Source organism: Leptonychotes weddellii, chromosome 5 (assembly GCF_054177405.1).
Source record: "Leptonychotes weddellii isolate Sample4059 chromosome 5, ASM5417740v2, whole genome shotgun sequence".
Lineage (NCBI taxonomy): Eukaryota > Metazoa > Chordata > Mammalia > Carnivora > Phocidae > Leptonychotes > Leptonychotes weddellii.
In genome coordinates this window covers 111,862,628-111,878,083 of record NC_138373.1, presented here as the reverse complement: position 1 = coordinate 111,878,083, position 15,456 = coordinate 111,862,628, and the positions used below count along the sequence as shown (strand labels likewise).

The following is a 15,456-nucleotide window of genomic DNA, read 5'->3' as shown; positions in this document are numbered from 1 at the left end:
TTTTTTAAAGATTTTTTTATTTATTCATTTGACAGAGAGAGACACAGCGAGAGAGGGAACACAAGCAGGGGGGAGTGGGAGAGGGAGAAGCGGGCTTCCCGCTGAGCAGGGAGCCCGATGCGGGGCTCGATCCCAGGACCCTGGGATCATGACCTGAGCCGAAGGCAGACGCTTAACGACTGAGCCACCCAGGCGCCCCTTCATTGCTGTTTTAATTTGCATTTCCCTGATGACGCAGGATATGGAACACTTTTTCATATTCTTATTTACCATCTGTTTATCTTCTTTGGTGAGGTGTCTGTTAAAGTCCTTGGCCCATTTTTAAAATCAGATCGTTTTTAATATATATATTTAATAATATCTTTGTTATTGAGTTTTTAGTGTTCTTTGTATATTTTGGATTATTGTCCTCTATGGATATGTCTTTTTTGCAGGTATTTTTTCCTCAGTCTGTGGCTTGTCTTCTCATTGTCTTGACCGTGTCTTTAGCAGAGCAGAAATTTCAAATTTTAATGAAGTCCAGCTTACCAGTTTTTTCTTTCATGGATCATGCTTTTGGTGTTACATCTAAAAAGTCATCATCAAACCCAACGTCATCTACATTTTCTTCTGTGCTACTTCTAGGAGTTTTATAGTTTTGTATTTTACATTTAGGTCTGTGATCCATTTTGAGTGAATTTTTGTAAAGGATGTAAGTAAGCTCTGGTTCTAGATTCATCTTTTGCAGGGGGATGTGAAGTTGTTCCAGTAGTATTTGTTGAAAAGACCAGTTTTGCTCCATTGTGTCACCTTTGTTCCTTTGTCAAAAATCAGTTGATTATGTGGGTCTATATCTGGTCTCCCTACTCTATTCCATTGATCTACTTTTTGTTCTTTCCCCAATACCATATTATCTTGACTTCTCTAGTCTTTTAGTAGGTCTTGAAGTTGGATAGTGTCAGTCTTGCAACTTTGTTCTTCTACTTCAATATTTTGTTGGCTCTTCTGGGTCTTTTGCATCTCCAGATGAACTTTAGAATCAGTTTGTTGATACTGAAAAAATAACTTGCTGGGATTTGGATTGGGATTGCATTGAATCTATAGATCAAGTCAGGAAGAATTTATATCTTGACAGTGATGAGTCTTCAATATTGAGAACATTGAGATTTTGAAAGTTAGAAATTCTAGCTCCAGAATGGATGTAGGTTAAGGCTGCATGTGGCCAGGCAACCAATCCCTGTCAGCAGTTTGGGCCATCGTTCTTAAGAGGTGTTGCTAGAGCTTCTGGCCAGTTTAGTTTGAAAACCATGGGCATAGGTGACTACAAATTCTCTTTCATATCATATTCAAGAACTTCCTGAAATTCCACATTAGCATTTAAGAATGTGGGCTCTGGAATTTCATTGTGGGTTTCTAATCCTGGCTGTATCCCCTTGCATCACTTACAAGATTTTAGGCAAGTAATGTTTAGTTGTGAAGTGGCATTAATTGTGGGATTTAAATGAAATAATCAAGTAAATGCCTCAAAAATTGTTTGTAAATCCTGATTCTACTTATATTTCACTCTCTCCTCTCTCTACCCTTCTTTGGATTCCCTCTAACTTGCCTTTGAAACTACTTTCCATAACCACACCAGTGACTTCCAAATTGCAAAAACAGCAGACCCCACATGACTTACTGAACAGTATGTGGCTCTGTGGCTCACTCCCTCCTTGAAACATTCTGTTCTTGTATTGGCTTCTCCGGTAATACCCTCCCGATTTTCTTCTCCCTCACTGGGATGTTACTTCTCAAATTTCCTTGCTGGCTGTTCCTCTTGTGGTTGATACACCAGAGCTAGATTCTAGATTCTATTCTTTCTACTTCATTGTCTCTAGATACAGTTCATATGCTAAAGATGGCCAACTGTCTCCAGGCCCGAGCCCCAGATCCTTATAGAAACCACCGCTTGACTCCTATTGGCCTCCTTGTCATGGGGAACTCTTGGTTTCAATGCCTTTGTTCCCTTTTCCCTGAATCCTGCCCCTCCTTCCATTTTATAAATTTCAGTAAATGGCACCACCATCCACCTGGATGATCAAGTCAAATACTCAGGCATTGTGCTCTACTCTCCCTCACCACTCTCCCCTTACCAGCACATTCTTTTGGCTCTACTTCTTTTTTTTTTTTTTTAAGATTTTTGTTTGTTTATTTGACAGAAAGAGAGACAGCGAGAGAGGGAACATAAGCAGGGGGAGTGGGAGAGGGAGAAGCAGGTTTCCTGTGGAGCAGGGAGCCCGATGCGGGGCTCGATCCCGGATCAGGACCTGAGCTGAAGGCAGACGCTTAACGACTGAGCCACCTGGGCACTCCTTGGCTCTACTTCTAAAATAGATATCGTCATCATCCCCTTCTCTCCGTCTTCATTGTGCTTGACATCCCTCTTCTGGACTCCTAATAGAACTTCCTAACTTATTTAGACCACCTTTTCTTCATTCAGTTCCCAGAATGATCATTACAAATGTTAATTAGATTGTGTCACTGTGGCTTGAAATCCCATCAGTGGCTTCCAGGCTTCCTGTACAGAGCCTGACCACCTTAGAGGCGGGACAGGCTCCAGTCACACTGGTTTCTGAAGGGAGGGAAAAATTCTTCTCTACCCTCAGATCTTCCAGCTAGACTAAGAATTAAATTTACACAAGACCGATAAATTTCAGATGGGAGAATTCTTTTCTGCTTTCTCGGGGGACAGAGGAGGAAGATCTGAGGGCCCTACTTGCATAGGCTCTTAAGTAACTTTTGTTTAAAATAATCAGTATACCGGGCGCCTGGGTGGCTCAGTGGTTAAGCGTCTGCCTTCGGCTCAGGTCATGATCCTGGAGTCCCGGGATCAAGTCCCACATCGGGCTCCCTGCTCGGCGGGAAGCCTGCTTCTCCCTCTCCCACTCCCCCTGCTTGTGTTCCCTCTCTCGCTGTGTCTCTCTCTGTCAAATAAATAAATAAAATCTTTAAAAAATAAATAAATAAATAAATAAAACAATCAGTATACCAAAGTGACCCACCTTGGGCTTGCCTGACCTAGGTCCCCATACCTCCTTTCTGTTCCTTGACTATACTAAACCTACCTCTACTTCAGGCTTCTGTAGTTGGTACCCCCTCGCGCCTGGAACACTGTGTTACCTTACCTTTGCCTGTGTTAAAAAACAAAATTCAACTGAGTACATTTTAAAGATCTTTTTGGATTTATTCAGTGATTCATGAATTGGGCAGCATCCCATCTGGCAGATAGAAAGGAGCTCCAAAGAGCTGTACAAAATGAAAGACTTATGGGCAGAAGGGAGCCAGACAAGGAAGTTACTGGCAACTAGTGGATTGTTTCAGGCAAGGACACCTTCCTTTAGCGGGGATGGCAGGGGTCCTGTCAGGCAGATGACCTCACTGGTGCTGACCAGGTAATTCGAGATTGACCGGTTTAAGATTCCACTCCTGGGAGAGGTTGAAACTGTAACTTGGTTTGGTGGCACGCACATAGCACAAGTGACTTTATATTTTAACAATTCCCCACTTTTGATCAGATGCTCAGCTTTGCTGAGAGATGTGATAAAAATTGAAGGCATTGGCCCCACTCCCAGCTATCGTTCTGAAGCTCTCAAAGTTTCTGCTGATCCTCCGTGTGGTATTCACAGGCCGCGACTTCAGGTTCACTTTGGTCGTTCTCTTCATTCCTTTTCGGACCTTCCAGTCTTAGGGAGATCATTTACGTGGTAGTTAGTGGCTGTGAACATGCATTTAAAGCCTTTGAGAGAGTATGTGTGCAGGGGAGACTACTGTGACTGTTAGAAGCAGGATAATTCCTGTTGTCTGTGTGCACTTTGAAGTCATGGTTCCCAAGACCCAAACCAAAGACCTTGTTGCAGGAGTCTCTTTCTTTCTTTCTTTTTTTTTTAAGATTTATTTATTTATTCGAAAGACCATGCAGTGGGAGGGGCAGAGGGAGAGCGAGAATCTCAAGCGGACTCCCCGCTGAATGGGGAGGCTCACTCGGGACTTGATCCCATGAGATCTTGACCTGAGCCAAAAGCAAGAGATGGACGCTCAACCAACTGAGTCAGCAGACACCCCAGGAGTCCCTTTCTTAAGCCAAGTGGCTTGTTCAGTGATCTTAGGTAGCTGAATCTCAACTTCTCCAGAAGTATTAATCCAGTTGCAGCAAGCGGTGTTGGCCACAGTGCATATGTCTCCCGCTGTGTTCAGCTACAAGATAGTCAGGGGCTATCCTATTATCAAGAACAACCTTGGCCAAAGAATCTAAAGATTTTTGTTGGACAATTACTGCTTTTGCACAGATTCTGCAGTATTTTCAAGAGTTAAGAAGAGGTTCCTGGGCGCCTGGGTGGCTCAGTTGGTTAAGCGACTGCCTTCGGCTCAGGTCATGATCCCGGAGTCCGGGGATCGAGTCCCGCATTGGGCTCCCTGCTCGGCGGGGAGTCTGCTTCTCCCTCTAACCCTACCCCCTCTTGCGCTCTCTCGCTCACTCTCTCTCCCTAATAAATAAATTAAAAAAAAAAAAAAAAAAAAGAAGAGGTTCCTGATCATAGCCTCATTTGTACTCACTCCTAACCAGGGAAGTAGGGAATCTGCCAAAGGGAGCTGATTTTTGAATCATGAATGTTTCCTGGTAATTCCTGTTTGAGTCTGTGACTCAGGACTAGCAAAGTAATAGCCGTGGAGGCCAGTAAAATGTAGGGGTTTGCAGACCACACAGGTAGTTTTATTCTGGTTACCCTTGCATTATGTCCCTTTCTTTGTGTGGAACCTCGACACAAAATTCCCCAGGTTTGGGGTTGTTAACCAGAGACAGGGAAACCGAACCCTAGGGCCAGGGAGCCTGACACAGTAGAGAGGGGACTGAGTTTGTTCCCGACAAACTGAGGCATTGAAAATCAGGGAGAAGTATGTGATGTGCAGAACCAGATAGGATCACCAGCATCCAGGTCAGGAACTGCTGAAACAGGGTCTGTTGTGGTGGTTTTGACTTGAGGGATCACATTGCCATTTAGAAAGGGGAAGGTCAACCCATCAGTAGATTGGAGGTGAAAGGGACAGGAAGAACAGTCTGACTACCTGAAAGTGACTAGCTGAACCAGAAACAAGGAAGATGTACTCTACAGGGGAGCAAGGAGGGAGACACTGAACTGGCCTAAGATTGAGGGACTCAATTCAGAGGCTGTATATAAGGACCTTGGCTCGATATGGCACCTTCCTCATTTGAAGATTAGAAAATCCCAAATATTCTGTATGTGACAACTATTTTAAAACATTTCTATGATGAAATGTTTGTGATGAGCTTTTGCTTTCTTTAATTTGTCACTTTTGATAATAAAATACTTGGGGGTCAGGCGCCTGGGTGGCTCAGTTGGTTAAGCGACTGCCTTCGGCTCAGGTCATGATCCTGGAGTCCCAGGATCGAGTCCTGCATCGGGCTCCCTGCTCAGTGGGGAGTCTGCTTCTCCCTCTGACCCTCTCTCCTCTCATGCTCCTTCTCACTCTCTCTTTCTCAAATAAAAAAAAAATATTTGGGGGTCAACATTCAGAAATCTGGTGAATTTTTTTTTTTTTCTGTTTGATTGACGGTTCTAGTAACATTTTAACCAGCAAGTTTAGAAAATGAGGCTTTATACTTTGATAAGTACCCCTGTGGGGGAGTGTGAACACTTCCCCGAGAGTGACTGTATGTTTTTAGTGATATTGTTCAATTTTGTTACTTATTGTTAAAAAATACAGTACTTCTGGGGCACCTGGCTGGCTCAGAAAAGCATGCAACTCTTGATCTTGGGGTTGTGAGTTTAGGCCCCACATTAGGTGTAGAGACAAAAAAAAAAAAAATACAGCACTTTTCCAACCATATAACTTTAATCAGACTATGCAGTTATATGAAGCTGGGTATATCCAAAATAATTTGGATTATTAATACATTGTTTTTTGATAGCATAATATACCTGGTTTTGTAAGTTAAATACAGGAGTTATGATCACCAGTTAACAGAGATTTGGCACTCAGAAGTTATATACAGAGAGAAATAATATGTGCAAGTGTGTATAATGTAAGACTTGCTCGCTAAAGATAATGGGATTAAAATATCAGAAGCCATATGCAATATAAAGGCCCAAAGATAATAGTGGTGAAACATAAAAGAAACCAAGCTAGCCAAAGGCAGTTCATTAATGAGAGGCTTTTAGAGTTGAATTAAATATTGATTATAGAAGTACGGTTGACTTTTTTACATTGCCTTTTTGTAAGAGTTACCTTAAAGTCAGGATGATGTACCTTTATTTAAAGATAAAACAGTAGCATTTTAGTGCTCCGTAATTCTTATCCCAATAATTTGTGTGACTTGGGAAAAGTCATACATCCCTCGTGTAATTCTTTCCCTTTTGGTAAATTCAACGTAACACAGGCCAGAGAATAAGATCTAGATTGACAAACTATCAGGTTATTCCAAAGTGCATGATCAGTTGAGTAGTCAGTCAAAATGGAGATTATCCCGGGTGGGCCTGACCCAATCAATTGAGCCCTTAAGAGACTTAAGAAGCAATAGCAGACATACTCTTGCTGGCCTAAAAGAAAGCAAAGAGCCCTGTTGTGAACTGCTCATGGAGGGGGCTGTGTGGATAGGACCTGAGGGTGACCTCTAGGAACTGAAACCATCCTAAGGCCAACCGTCAACAAGAAAACAGGGACCTCGGTCCTACAGCTGTAAGAAATTACATTCTTCCCACAATGAGCTTGGATGAGGACCCTGATCTCCAAAGGAAATCCTTGGCGTTCCAAACCTTGATTTCAGCCTGGTGAGCTCCAGCTACACTGTGCCCAGACTTCTGACATACCAAAATCTAAGATAATAAATGTGTCTTGTTTTAAATTGTTGGTAACGGTATGTTGTTTTGTGGTCATCCGTTTGTTATGTAGGAATAGAAAACAAATATAGCACTGCACTGTTAAGTGTAGGCTTTGTTTGGGATTCACCCGTTTTCCACTGATGTCCTTTTTCTGTTCCAGGCTCCAGCCACAGCATGTAATACTTGAAGGCTTTCATTCCTAACCAGTCAACGTGAAGTTATACCTGATAGTCCGTGATAAGCAGTCAGCTTGTGCAAATCAGACGTCTGTAAGGGATTTCATCTCCCTGATTTGGGGGAGGGGGTGTCCTCTGAATGTTTGAGTTCACGTGAGTTTGTCACGTGAACACTGTGTGTGGCGCAAGCCCTTTCAGGGTTTGGTGTTAGTTTGTTGGTTAGGTCCCATCTTTGTCTAAGGGGCCTCCCCAGGTGGGATGTCACGCACGCGCAGAGCTGCAGCAGGATGCTGAGAGTCCACGAAATGGGCCTCAGACCTTGTTGTCCTTTTTCCTCTTCTACCTGCACAAGACGCAGCTGTCTGAGAAGGGTGTGCTGAGGTGAAGAAATGCTTCCTACCCCGTCTAATTCTTGAACTTTGAATTACTGATTTGAGGCCTGGAGAGGTATTTTCAAATGCTCAGACTGCCATGTAATCGTGACCATGACCCTATGGCTGGCGCATTCGTTTCACAGGTGACAGGGTGCACACTATTAGGTCAAAGGTGTCCAAGGGATTTTGTTATTGCCATGACTGGAATCTAGGCCTTGTTCCTCGTATGTTCTGTATGTCAGCAGGCTGTTGTCTTGCTCGTGTCACAGATCAGCGGTGGGGTTTAGGTGCTGTTCTGTTGGAATTTATCCAAGAAATGCCCAAATTGTGCCCTACCAAACCCTCATGCCCTACTGTGAGGCTCTCGGGAGCCTTTCCACCACGGGGATCAGAGTGCCCCTTTTTGGAAACTTCACAGGCATCCAGTACCCCAGTGGTGAGTCAGAATAAAGGTCGCTACCTCTAGTTCAAAAGTTGGGACCGGCCCAGGTGGGTGTGACTGTGGGAGAGAGGTGGCAGAGCACTCAAAGGGACCTGCTGTCCATTTACCCAGCCACATGGAACCAGGGATCTTGGGGTGGGGACAGCACTGGTTCAGTTGGGAGGCATGCGTTCCTGCTTCATAGGACCCCGCTGATCCCATGACTGGTAACAATAGCCTGTCATCGTCATGTGTTTGGAGGGAACACATTAGCAGGGTCTCCTCCTCTCTTGCATCTCTGGGAGGGAGTTGGAGTTGGCAGAAGTGAGCCTGATGCAGAGAGGGGTGGTGGTACTAGGTCCTTTCTTATATGCTGCCAGGCTGAGGGCTAGGCAATGAATGTTCAAAACTGTTCCTGACCTCAAGGAGATTAAGTTTTAGTGAAGGTCACTCATAGAAATAAACATAATACGGAGATCCTTTGTGAGGGGTTAAGTGAAGAACCCCACAGAAGAGATATTCAGACTGAGTTTCAGAGGGTAACTAGGTATTTGCCAAGCAGATACAGCTGACGAGTGGCAGGGGAAGGGTGGAGGGGGGGCATGCCAAGCTGTAGAAGCCTCAGGTGCAAGGGCACCGAGGTGTGGAACTGCATTGGGGGTATGTGTGAGAGAGAGTTTAGGAAATTGTCCAGTACTTCTGAAAAACTTTTAAGTAATCTCTGCACCCAACGTGGGGCTTGAACTCACAACCCTGAGATCAAGAGTTGCATGCTCTTCTGACTGAGCCAGCCAGGCGCCCCTATTTCTGAAGAACTTTTAAATAGAATTGACTTCAGACTTGCATTTCTAAAGTCAGACTTTTTTCTTATTAAACTACAAAGAAGAAATATTTGCCTTTGGTTTGGGTTTGCTTGTCGTGTTGGCTCGGCTAGCCTGCGGGGCCTTGGAGCAAGGCCTTGGTTGCCTCACCCAGTTTCTGGCCCTTGCTCTGCCTCTCATCACACAAGACTGGCAGTGCTCTGTTAATTAATCTAGATGTAAAGCCCTCCTGAGGTGCCAAGAACTAGGACTATCTGGTTTACTCCAAATTATAGCAGGGCACCTTTAAACTCAGCTGATGAGGGACTTTAATTACATCTGCAAAATCCCTTCACAGCAGCACATAAATTAGCATTGGAGGGGTGCCTGGGTGGCTCAGTTGGTTTGAACATCTGACTCTTGTTTTGGGCTCAGGTCATGATCTCAGGGTTGTGAGATCAAGCCCCGCATCAGGCTCTGCACTCAGCAGGGAGTCTGCTTGAGATTCTCTCTTTCCCTCTGCCCCCTCATGGTGCATGGGCATCCACGCATGCGCATTCTCTCTCAAATCTTTAAAAAAAATTAGTGTTGGAATCATTGGGAGGGTATATATGTGCTAGAGAAGCTGGCTGTGCACCCCCCCTCAATCCTCCGGCTCTCACGAGAGACTCTGCCTTGTAGCCCATCTGAACCAGGAACACACTAGAAAGAAAATTCTGGGGAATATGGTTTACCCAGTTTTCTGACTAGGGCAACTGTGTGAATACTTGTGTTAGATTAAGATCAGGGTCATAAGAGGAACATTGGAGGTGGAGGAGAATAGCTGATGAATTCAGTTGTGGCTTGCTGGGGTTCTGAAGTGCCTTTGGGCCATCTGTTCTCATAAATCTGGGTCCAGGAATTCCAGAGGGGTCTGGGCTAAAGACACAGAGGGTGGATCTTCAACACATGCATGGTAGTTAGTACCAAGGGACTACACTACTCATCTGGGGACCGCTAGGAAGAGTGCCTGGAACAGGGCATGTCTGCACCTACAAGGCTGAGGAGGGACGTGGAGCCAAGACAGAGGCCGAGCTAGAAGCGTTCCAGGGTGGAGCCAAGTGAGGACAAGCTGCAGAGCGGCGCAGTGTTCTCTTCCCTCCCCAGCGGGAAAAGCAGATGAGGCTGACTTTACAGCAGATCTGTGATCAGAGGAGGTTATGGTGAGAACGGAATTGGGAGTGGTAATCATGGAGCGTGTCCCCTCCCGTGCGCTAAGCATACCTCTCCAGGTGAGAGATTGCAAACTCACATGCCCACCGGGCTCTGGCAGGGAGGAGAAGCCCCTAATCCAGACACAGGGCTCGGGGAAGGCTTCACAGAAGAAAGAACAAAAGTTGAGATCTCCTGGATGGGTAGGAATTAGCCAAATGAAAAGTGGATCTGATACCCTGACTCCCCAGTAATCCTAGTCATATTTGATGTTTACAAATTTTTTTTTTTTTAACTTATTTAGAATAGTGTTTCATGACCTAGTCTGCTCCCTACTGGGAGAATGTCCCTTTTCTACTTAGTCTTCTACGTTCTGTCAGATACATGTGTATATATGTGTGTGTAAAATTGTTCCATTTAAACCACTTTTTCTCTTCTTTAATTGAGGATCCTTAAATTAGAGTAAGATTCATTTTATTCTCTAAAGGTCTGTCTTGTTTGAGATTTATTTACTTGAGAGAGAGAGAGTGTGCAAGCACATGAGCGGGGTAGAGGGGCAGAGGGAGAGGGAGAAGCCAACTCCCTGCTGAGCTGAAGGCAGATGCTTAACCAACTGAGCCACCCAGGTGCTCCCTCTAAAGGTCTGTTTTTAACATAAGTTTTGCAAATTAAAGACCTGCAGTAATAAAAGTTTTACAGACCACTAAGCACATTTGGACATTGATCCTCTAATGCAGATGACTTTAGGCATCTAAATCCAGGCTCTCCACCCTGGCTGCCCATCATTGTCCTTTGAGGTCCTTTGCTCAGAAAGCCCTAAGATGGGACCACACTTCTCAGAGAGTCTAGCTTAACTGGTTTGCAAAGAAGCCTGGCCATCAATACCATTTTTAAGAACCATAGAGGGGTGCCTGGTTGGCTCAGTCGTTAAGTGTCTGCCTTCGGCTCAGGTCATGATCCCAAGGTCCTGAGATTGAGCCCCGCATTGGGCTCCCTGCTCGGCGGGAAGCCCGCTTCTCCCTCTCCCGTTCCCCCTGCTTGTGTTCCCTCTCGCTGTATCTCTCTCTGTCAAATAAATAAATAAAATCTTTAAAAAAACAAAACAAAACCATGGAATATGGTAGTGTACAACCAGGATTGAACCCCCAGTTTAATCATAGCATTTATATGTATTTTTTTTTTTTTTAAGATTTTATTTATCTGACAGAGAGTGAGCACAAGTAGAAGGAGCAGCAAGCAGAGGGAGAGGTAGAAGCAGACTCCCTGCTGAGCTGGGAGCCCGATGTGGGACTTGATCCCAGAACCCCGGGATCATGACCTGAGCCAAAGGCAGACACTTAATGACTGAGCCATCCAGGCGCCACCATTTATATGTATTTTAAGTAGAGGGAGAGAAGACCCTTCACAACCTCTGGACGAAGATAGGGAAGGAAAACAGTAAAAGAAGTACTTCCTAAGTAGTGACTCATTAGAATGGCCCATTTTTTCTTCCCTGTCCCTGCAAGAGGGCAAGAGGTTGGTACAAGTGGACTAGATCAAACCTAAATATTGAAATCTGACTTGGGTACTAAAGGTTTGCTTCCGTCAGAGCAGAACCTACTTGCCATCACAAGTGACAAGAATAAGAGAAAATATTCTTATCACAGATACCTTTAAAGTAATGGTTTCGTTTATTTTAAACAGCTAAACCATTGTTTCCAAACAAATTTTCAAACTCCACCCTCCAGCCACCCTCTCCCCTGAGACCCTTAAGAACACTAAGGTTCCTCAAAACACAGTTTAAAAACCAAAGCATCAAGTGTTACAACTACTTGTCTTGAGTACAAGCTAAACTAAGCAGCAAATAGCATTAAATTGAAACCAGCTGTTTCATAACGAGGAATCAAACCGTGGTCTATTATTTCCTCCTGAGGTTTCCCCTCTGATAGAGCTCTGAGTATCTTTCCATCTCAACAGCATGTGACACCCTGATGGGGCAGAGGGAATGAAGAACATTTTTCTCCTTTCAGCAGAGATAACATTTTAAAAAAAGGAAATAGGTACTGGGAAGTAAATAAAATTTAGTTTTTGACATTGAAACTGAGTCCATCAGACTTACACCTTCCTTCCTCGCTATTTGAAATGTCTGAGCTAGTGTCCTTGCAAAGGCAAAATAATAGTAATACCCGTATGGTCTTAACTGGGAATTTAAGACCTAATAGACTATGAACCATTCCTGTGTATGCTGTGCGGTTTCACCCTGCAGAGATGTGGGTGTGAATCATTCCTTCCCCACTGGTGGCTGTAATAGATATAAGAGCAGACAGAGGGTTTTAAGATCGCAGGTGGTCTAGGGTCTGGGATTGGACCTCTGCTGGGCTGCTTATTAGCAGTGTGACCTTGAGCAAATCCCTCCTGAAGACACTGTTGCTTCATCTCAGAATGGGAATAATCATATATATCTCATGGGTGATTGGGAAAGATGAAGGGAGCTGGTCCATATAGACTTTGGCAGTGTGCCTGGCGCTTGGTAAGCTGAACTGATACTAGTTACTGTTATTATATGGTACCTTGGAACAGAATGCTTTCTGTCCCCAGGAGTTTAAATTTAGGGGGAGCTGAGCAGTGGGAAATTATTCATTCATGCAGTGTTTATTGATAGACTTTTCTAGTCCAAGTTCTTGTCGAGGAACCGGAAATGCACGAGACAGAGCTGAGCCTTGGTTCTACTGGAACAGATGCACAGGGAGAGTGGGAGCAGGTGGGGTGCCTTAGCTTGGGGGAGCTAGCTCGTGAATTGAGCCCCTCAACAAGATGCTGGGAAAGGGGCAGGGAAGGCATTTCAGACTGTTGGGTAGGTCAAGGGTGATGAGTGGTCAGAGTTCGTGGAAGGAAGAATCTAACAGATGAGTAGTGTGAGGGATGAGGTTGGAGAAGTAGCTTGGGCCGTCATAGAAACCGAGCTGAGAACTCTGCCAACAGCATTGGCTGCTCCATGGGTGAGGGCAGCCATTCTCTGTGAAAAGTGCTTCTTCACTGCGTGAGGATGTGCTAATAGTATCTTCAGTTCTGTGTTCAATCCAGGAAGCCGACTACATCTGCGGACGCAACAGCCATAAGAACAGCCCATAATAGCAGGCTGCTCACACAGTGTGTTAAGTCCGGGGAGGAAGACACTGCCAAGATTTAAAAAGATTTGGCCAAGAATACGCCTCCAGAATGATTATCTCAGACTGAACATAGACTATATTTCTAATCAGAGCAAAATATACATAGTCTAGGTCAGGGAACGCCATACGCCTGTTTCTAAGAGACTGCAAGAAATAAACTGGGCAACAGCATGTTTGTAGGAGCAAAAAGAACTGAAACTTTTCCTTAAGATGGGCATGAGGGTTGACTCAAGCTTGTCCAGATCCTGTGCTTAAGGCAGCCATAGCATGTGCTGAAGAAATGGTGGGTGACAGTTACATCATTGATCTGATGGCTGTAGGCAGCTGGGCACCACTTAGGAACTACTCCTGAAACTTATACAACAGAATGTTGGGTTTCTGAGGGATCGTTAAATGTGTCCAAATCTGACCAGGCTTTTCTACGTGATTCCTGTCAAGCGGCACCCATCCCCCGCCATGTGAACCCTCAGCGATGGTGAACTCAGATTAGGGGGCAGTCCTGTTTCACCTTGGAGAGCTAGCTTCTGTTCTGGGGACTAGTTGTACCTTGTGAAGACATACAGGTGAAGTACTACATGCACCTGTCCCATCAGACAGCACATCGTTCCAAGACAGCTGTCTTGCCTACTTGCGTTGTCTTTTTCCTGAGTGGATCACCCTCATGGAACATGGTTTTAAAAAGTCTTTTTACCCTCTTGATTACTTATCTCCGTGTATTTTTTCCCACTCCTTTCATTGTTTTCGTTCAGGCTGCCGTAACAAAAATACCATAAGCTGGATGGCGTAAAGAACAAAAATGTATTTATTATAGTTCAGGAGGCTGTGAAGTCCGAGATCAGGGCTCCAGCAGATTGGGTGTTTGGTGAAGTCCCACTTCCTGGTTCATAGATGACTCTTCCCTCTGTCCTTTCAAGGAGGAAGGGATCTCTTATAAGGGCTCTAAACCCATTCATGAGGGCTCCAACTTCATGACCTAATCACCTCCCAAAGGCCCTACCTCCAAAATACCATCACATTGGGGATTAGGATTTCCGTGTATGAATTTTGAGGGGACACATATTTTGTCTATAACAGTGACAGCACTGGATGTAACATTCAACAAATGGCCTCATTTGCCTTGGATAGGGTGAGATTGTGGATCGCCACCTTCGTCTTTCTAAACCGTGTATCTGTCATTGGAACCCAAGGTGCAAGCATATTAAGGTTGCTTGTCCGCTAAAACCTGCAGAGGTGGTGGTTCTGGTTTATTGTTTTTTGATTATTAGCATCTTCTAAGTTTCTACTCTCCTTCCTATATTGGTATTTGTTGTTTTTAATAACCCAAGTTTAGACCTTTTATTGATCCCTGTTTCATTTCTCCAGCTTGTAAAGATCACTGATTCCTGATTCAGTGGGATGGGAAATTGGACACTCACCTCTACTTTCTCCCAGCCACACACGATGACCTAGCCTCTGTGTTGCTATTCAAGTCAGAGATCACGTCTGTCAGGCTCAGCGAAGAGGTCTCTGGCAGGACATGAGTCAGCCCTCGCCCCACCGCAAGCTGGGCACTCATCAGCATGCTTTGGACATGCTTATTATTCATTCTTCAAATTGTTCTGCCTTGATTTATAGTTGAGTTAGTAAGAATATCATGAGTACCTTTTCAGAGGCTGTAGTAAAGCCCCATTTCCCTGATTTCTTCCTTAAAATTTCATCAACAGTGGAATAGCAATAAAATTTCTAAATTGTTGAAATAAAGGATAAAACCATGCCAGGTGACTTGAACCCATTTTGAACCAGCTAACTGTTTTTTTACAATCTTTTTATAATCTTGGACTTTCATTCCCCCTTTCTAATATTCATTTCTTTTCTCTCTGAAGAGAATTTCCTTAAAAAAGCGAAAAATATAAGTTCTGTTAACCCCAAGCACCAGAAACAGCTCTTCGTTAATTTGCTTTATAAAAATATTCATGATATTTTAACAAAAGAGCCTGCCCTTAAAAGCCTAATTTTCTTGTCTATATTATTTCTATACTGCCCAGTTCACTTTGGCCTTTAGATTCCTGACTAAACTAATTCCTGTCCATACCTTATAGTCACCTTAAATGCTTATCCTTCAAGGTATTTGCCTTTAGTTCTGTGTCTTCCTAAGCATAAGCAGCCACATTGGTTTCCATAAAAACACTCACTTTTCTTCTCATTAACATTTTTTCCAGATTGTCTAAACAGATCTTCTAGACTTTCATGAACAGTCTCCTGTTTTAGAATTTCAGTCATGTCTGTGTTGTCTAAGAACTTCCAACCTTGTCTTTGCCACTTATTAGGTATATTGACCCAAAATGGTTGCCTCTAAGCAAGAAACAGTAAGATATCTTCCAGGCTTGAATCTTGTGTATAGATTAAAAAAAAAAAAAAAGAGGGTCTCACCAGTGCTTGGGTACTGAATGACCATCACCTGTCCTGAGGGCAGTGCCTGTGGAAACTTGGCTGTGGCCAATAGGACTTG

General features: G+C 44.1%; 1 protein-coding gene and 1 long non-coding RNA gene across 4 annotated transcripts in view; both read left to right on the top strand.

Annotated features, from left to right (window-relative positions):
- PPM1H (protein phosphatase, Mg2+/Mn2+ dependent 1H) overlaps positions 1–15,456 on the top strand; it is a 246,808-nt gene that overhangs the window by 40,692 nt on the left and 190,660 nt on the right. The gene's annotated exons all lie outside the window — the stretch shown is intronic.
- Positions 2,282–5,266, top strand: LOC145721434 (uncharacterized). Its single transcript, XR_014145109.1, has 2 exons — positions 2,282–4,335; positions 4,543–5,266. It is a non-coding gene; the product is annotated as an uncharacterized LOC145721434 (long non-coding RNA).